This window comes from Palaemon carinicauda, chromosome 38, assembly GCF_036898095.1.
Source record: "Palaemon carinicauda isolate YSFRI2023 chromosome 38, ASM3689809v2, whole genome shotgun sequence".
Taxonomy (NCBI): domain Eukaryota; kingdom Metazoa; phylum Arthropoda; class Malacostraca; order Decapoda; family Palaemonidae; genus Palaemon; species Palaemon carinicauda.
Genome location: NC_090762.1, coordinates 3140858 through 3148357, shown reverse-complemented (window position 1 = coordinate 3148357; position 7500 = coordinate 3140858).

Genomic DNA, 7500 nt, shown 5'->3' with positions numbered 1-7500 from the left:
TAAAACCTCTAGAATACTGTGTAGTAATGAGCCTCATGATGGAGAAGGCCTGGCTATTAGAATTACCCGCCTGCCTAGTAATTACGAACAGTATAGAATTGTCCAGGGAGATCTGAATGTCTTATTGGGGGATGTAGTATGGTTTGTGAAGATTTAGTCTCTGACAAGCCAGGCTGTTTATTCAGAATTAGAGGTTGTGCCTCAAACACTCGGATTTTCATATATCTTTCCAACGCCACTTTTTTGGTCTACCTTTCAGACGCCACTTCCTATAACTAGAACAATTAAACGTATTGTGAAAAAAAAAAAAAAAAAACTAAAACTAAAGAGGAAATAGGGATTGTAAAAGCCTCGTGAAACCTTGCGTGTGTTATTATTATTATTATTATTATTATTATTATTATTATTATTATTATTATTATTATTATTATTATTATTTCTAGTTACATTTTCCCGTAGGAAAGTTTCTGCATTGATTCAATTTCCTAAAGTAAGGCTTTAAAAGAAAACTATGTCCCTTGAAGATTTTCTTGTTGAACATTCTTCGAAAAGATAGTCTATGCAGTGAGAAAGCATTAAGCATACTGTGTTTTTAAATTTATCATCTTACGTATTAAGAAATTTGTATTTGCTTCTTTCTAAAATGGCAATTTATTCTATTTCTTACACTTTTCAAAAGAAACATCTACTAAATCAAAAAACCAAAATATTTTAGCAAAGGAATTAGCAAGAAAACCTCTTAAGTATTTATTTTACTTTGATGTGACAGAACTTATAATAAATCAAGTTTTTTTAGGTTATATACTCACTTCGTTCGCACGTTTTAGAACGCCTTGCTTATAGCTAGACACGGGCTCTTTCACGGAGGCAGCCCGTAAATATTACTCACTGTATTTTAACACCAAAGCGTGACTTTAATAGCTTAATATATTATAGGAACACTACCGTTTTATATAGATCACCTTGACCGGAGGGCGTGGTACTCCATTTACTTATTAGATAACGTAATTTTTCTAAAAGAAAAAAAAAAAAAAAAAAAAAAAAGAGTGAAAGGTTAATGTTCATGGACCATACAATGTATTATGGATGTCATGGAAGGAAATATGTCCAGAGTAATAACAGCTTTATATATTGTTGTTCAAAAAAAACTTTCATATTTGATATTAACAATAGAATTTGTGTTTTTATTAATTGTAGAAATATGATATTTGTTCTCATGTTTACGGCATTGTTAATTTGATTATTATTATTATTATTATTATTATTATTATTATTATTATTATTATTATTATTATGATTATTATTATTGTTTTTATTATTATTATTATTATTATTATTATTATTATTATTATTATTATTATTATTATTATTATTGTGTTGTTGTTGTTATTATTATTATTATTATTATTATTATTATTATTATTATTATTATTATTATTATTATTATTATTACCAGCTAAGCTACAACCCTAATTGGAAAAGCATGAAGCTATAAGCCCAAGGGCTCCAACAGGGAAAAATAGCCCAGTGAGGAAAGGAAACAAGGAAATAAGTAAACTTCCAGAGAAGTAATAACAATCAATATAAAATACTTGTTGTCATTGAATCTAAAGAATATATAAAACTAAAATAACTTTATATCATTATCACCATTATTTCCATTCTTTAGGACAACAAGAAAGAATTGATAATAATAATAATAATAATAATAATAATAATAATAATAATAATAATAATAATAATAATAATAATAACAATAATAATAATAACGATAAGGATAGCGATAAAAACAACCATAACAACAACAACAACAACAACAACAACAATAATAATAATAATAATAATAATAATAATAATAATAATAATAATAATAATAATTATACTTACAATTTTAATTATGATTATAATTATAAAAATAATAATTATAATTATAATGATAATAATTATAATTATAAACATAATGATTATAATTATAATTATAATTATAATTTTAACTATAATAATTATACTTATAAATATAATTATAATCATAATTATAATTATAATAATAATAATAATAATAATAATAATAATAATAATAATAATAATAATAATAATAATAATAAAAGCAATTACAACGGAAAGATCACCTTGACGATTTTCATTTTCATTCTAATATTTTTAATCAAGGTCTTAAAGATAAAGACAAATTCTAAATTTATTAATGTTATTTATCAAACATCTACAAAAAAAGATAATATCACATCAAAGCGAAGAATAACACCAACTGTGTAATGGAGATATAAATTAAGTTTTACGTTTTCATGAATTGAAGAAACCAGTGTCGGGGATGGATACAAATGGCCATATATATCATATATGAAATAAAGTAATGTGAGTTTTTAGAACATGATACTCGTTCTTCATACGAGTGAATTCTGGAATGTGTGAGAATATAAGGAGAGAAAAGGAGAGAGAATTAAAGAAATGCTTCTATGTTCTGCTACTTTATCTTCATGAAATTTATCATTCTCACCGCTAATATTGCATAAGAAGAAATGTCTTAATGAATTATTCTCTGAGCTGTAAATTACTCGATATGAAATATTAATATGAGTAATAGCCAAGCTAAATGTTTAATTCAAAATGAACGTCGTGCGAGAAGTAATTTCTGAAAACAAATGCCATCGACCTCTCAATAAAAAAAAATACAGGTTCAGTGTCATTCATTATATATCGTTGTTTGCAAGTTGAAACGTACATACTCATAAACATGTACTAGGTAATAAATACTGTATATCTATATATTACAAAAGCCATGGAGCAAGCGATCTTATTATAGAAAACCAGAAAAAAACTGGAAGTGACATTACGTTATAAGAATATATATATACAGAAACACACACATATACAGTATATATATATATATATATATATATATATATATATATATATATATATATATATATATACATATATATATATGCTAGGGCATTTAAAAACCACAGTGTATATATATATATATATATATATATATATATATATATATATATATATACATATATATATATATATATATATATATATATATATATTTATATTCATATTTATATATGTACAGTGAATATATATATACATATATATATATATATATATATATATATATATATATATATATATATATATATATATATATATATATATATATATACACAGTATATATATATATATATATATATATATATATATATATATATATATATATATATATATATATATACATATATATCATATATAATGTATATGTATATAAGATTCTTGTGCAAAATAATGAAGGAGCCGCGAGCTGTCTGACAACAATGATATTTTCAACATTATTTCCAAGGAAATATCTGACGACAGATTCACGTAAACTGGGCTTTTACAGAAACTTATTTTCATCTCGATGTTTCTTTTGACTGGAATTTTGATTTCCAATAAAGAGCGGCTTGAAAGTATTAATTATAACTTAATACTTCTGCCTATTTTCTTAAAAATTTGCATGTCCCTTTTACCCCCACCATAAGGTTAAATTTCGAGCACATTTTGCTATATATTTTTTTTAAATTGCTCTAAAAAGCTTAATTTTTGTCCTAGAGAGGTCAGGTTGGTCTCATTCTTTTGGAAAATGCCTGAAGTTTCTCATAAAATTATCAAAAATATGTAAAAATATGTAATTAATAGTGTTTTGCAAGAACGTACCGGTACCTCCTTTGGGGGTGAAAGGGATAGCAGATGTGAGTGTTTATAGTCGTTTATACAATTGTATTATAATATGTACTTTAAATTTATATATAATTTTTAATAAACATAATGTTTTGTATAACTAAGCTGGGACGTTTCAACAAATATTTCCATTTATCTTTTTATGGCGATGAGGAATAGTGTGGGAGAAACCTCTATTAGTCTAACTGTTATTACGAAAAATTTTAGAGCATGGGTATATATATATATATATATATATATATATATATATATATATATATATATATATATATATATGTGTGTGTGTGTGTGTGTGTGTGTGTGTGTGTGTGTGTGTATATATGTATATATATATATATATATATATATATATATATATATATATATATATATATATATATACATATATATATATATATATATATATATATATATATATATATATATATATGTCATATATATGTATATATATATACACACATATATATATATATATATATATATATATATATATATATATATATATATATACATATATATATATATATATATATATATATTATATATATATATGTCATATATATATATATATTATATATATATACATATATATATATATATATATATATACATATATATATATATATATATATATATATATATATATATATATATATATATATATATATATATATATATATATGCAGGAGAACCACAGGGAAAATGAAAATACGAAATATACGATTAAGTCCCGACTAGTTTCTGAAAAAGTATCACGAAACTAGTCAGGACTTAATCGTATATTTCGTATTTTCATTTTTCCTGTGGTTCTTCTGCGTCTGAGCATCACGTTTTCCTGTGATTTTTACGCATATATATATATATATATATATATATATATATATATATATATATATATATATATATATATATATATATATATATATATATATATGTGTGTGTGTGTGTGTGTGTGTGTGTGTGTGTCCATCTATCTTTTTATCTATATGTATTTAAACATGTGGATATGCATATGAATATTTACAATTGACTACAATATGTATGTATTTTCATGTGAGCCTTACTAAATGTTTGAAGGTTGACTTTATGTGTCTTAGTAGTCTAGTTTCATTTGATAAATATAATAGATATAGAAAGCTTGTTTGGCCCCAGTCTCTCTGATAAATTTCCAAATTACTTTCGCTATTTTCTAGTGCTGTTTTACAAACTAGATTGAAAACGTTAAAAGATAAGCAGCAAAATTTAGATTTAAGATCCTTTTAATGACGAAAATGACTAATCTATGTAAAATACCAATACAATATCTTAATAAATTAGATGGTTTTATACTGTCTTGGGTTAGAGTTCTCTTGCTTGAGGGTACACTCGGGCACACTTTTCTATCTAGTTTCTCTTCCTCTTGTTCTGATAAAGTTTTTATAGTTTAAATAGGAAATATTTATTTCAATATTGTTACTATTCCTAAAATATTTTATTTTTCCTTATTTCCTTATTTCCTTTCCTCACTGGGCTATTTTCCCAGTTGGGGCCCCTGGGCATAATTATAGCATCCTGCTTTTCCAACTAGGGTTGTAGCTTAGCATTTAATAATGATAATAATAATAATAATAAAACTACAAGGTACACAGGTGAATTATCACTTTTTTCGTGAACTACTTACGTCCGATTCGGTGATGTCATCTGTGTGATTACCGAATGCTTGTCTACGCTTAAGAATATGATGAACTCTAGTCTCTTCCCAGTTCTCTGCAACTCCTTTCGTTTCGCGGATATTATTGTCTTGACCGTACTGTTTATCAAGTCGAAGAGGATTAATTCCTTGTACGTCGTCTCTGATTTTTACCATTTCTCGATCAACAACTTGAGCAGCATGAAATTCGTCCAAAGAAGTCAGATCTAAAGTGCTTTCAACGAAGGTAGCAGACACAACAGATGGGGTTGTTTTTCTTCCTCCGACGTCCAAAGAGAGCCAAAAGAACAGAAGAACAGCTTCCAATCTATAGATGTAAGTAAGGAGATCCATCCTGAACGACAGATCAGTCGATTTTAGTGTGGGTGAATTTCTGGAAGGTGAGGAGGCCATAGTATGAGGGAGTTTTGATCGATTTCAAAGTGTTTCAACGCAATTGGTCTAGGTGGCTCCGCCCCGTCCTATTTTACTTGGAATCATATTTCTCTCTCTCTCTCTCTCTCTCTCTCTCTCTCTCTCTCTCTCTCTCTCTCTCTCTCTCTCTCTCTCTCTCTCTCTCAGACTTCCAGCGGGTGTAGTAAACAGTAGCACGGTAAACGAATTCAAGAATAAGTTAGACAAGATCATAAAAACTCTCCAAATGTTTAAACTAATTCCCTCTACCCAAGAGCAAATGGGGTCTCCACGGACGGACTAAAAAGTCTTTGAGACATCCAAAATCCTTGTAACTTCTTGTAACTCTGTGATATGACAGGGATGCCACCTAAGGGTGGTGTAGCTAGCGATTTTAGCCTAATGGAAGCCTTATAACGTTATAGAGGCTGTGTGAGCAAAGATCTGGTAGTAATTTAGCTATTTGAATTAATCTATTTACGTCGAAATCATAGATTAAAATGTAATATTCGACACATGGCTTAATTGGATATCATGCGTAGTAGCAAGTGAGACTTCTAACCTAACCTAATGCAACCTAACCTAGCCTAACCTAGCCTAACCTAACATACTTAACTTATCATCAGGATGATTTCAATCACCAAAAAAAATGTGTAAAAAGATATCATTAAGCTCTTTACTTCTAAAAATGCAAATTAGTAAAAAAATGTTTTTTAGAATAACTACAAAAGATCTAAAATCTAAGATTAGGCATCTTGGAAAGCACAACTCACCTAGAAACAACCAATTTTCAGCATAAAACATTTACAAGAAACTAAATATATGAGTTGTATGAAGCTATCAAGAAATATTTTCCCCCCAAAAAATGAGTTTCTAAAATTTGTCAAATAAGAGTCCTTTCCATTTATCAATCAATAATTAACCCTTTTATCCCCAGGCTATTTGGAACTCTCCAACCATTAACCCCCAGGCTTTTTTTTTTCAAGCACAGTTTGCAATATATATTTTTTAAATTGCTCTAACAGCCTTAATTTTCGTCATAGAGAGGTCAGGTTGGTCTCATTCTTTTGGAAAATGCCTGAAATTTCTCATAAAGTTATCAAAAATATGCAAAAAAAAAAAAAAAAAATGTAAATAGCAGTTTTTTTGCAAGGACGTACCAGTACATCCATGGGGTGAAAGGGATGAGTTTTGTGAAACGTACCAGTACGTCCATTGGGGATAAAAGGGTTAATAAATAAGAAGGAAATATATAAAGGAATTGGATGTCGAAATAAGAACATTTTATATATTCTATGTAATGAATAGAAATAGATCTGTTACGCATTTTTCATTTTTCATCAATAATAATAGATGGAATTCTTCTTCACTCAAATTAAGATATCTTCATTAGTGAGTGTTCATGAAAATACGTATCTGCTTCATATAACAATTTGTCGTTAGTTTAGAGAAAAATGTATATTAAGTGTGTACTTATTAAATATGAATTAATTAGTAGCGAATTTATCATACCTTTTTTGGCACCCTAGCAATACCAGCTGAACTCGGCTGAGTCCCTGGTTAGGCTGGAGGAACGTAGAGAGTAGAGGTCCCCTTTTTTGTTTTTGTTTCTTGTTGATGTCGGCTACCCCCCAAAATTGGGGGAAGTGCCTTTGGTATATGTATGTATGTAT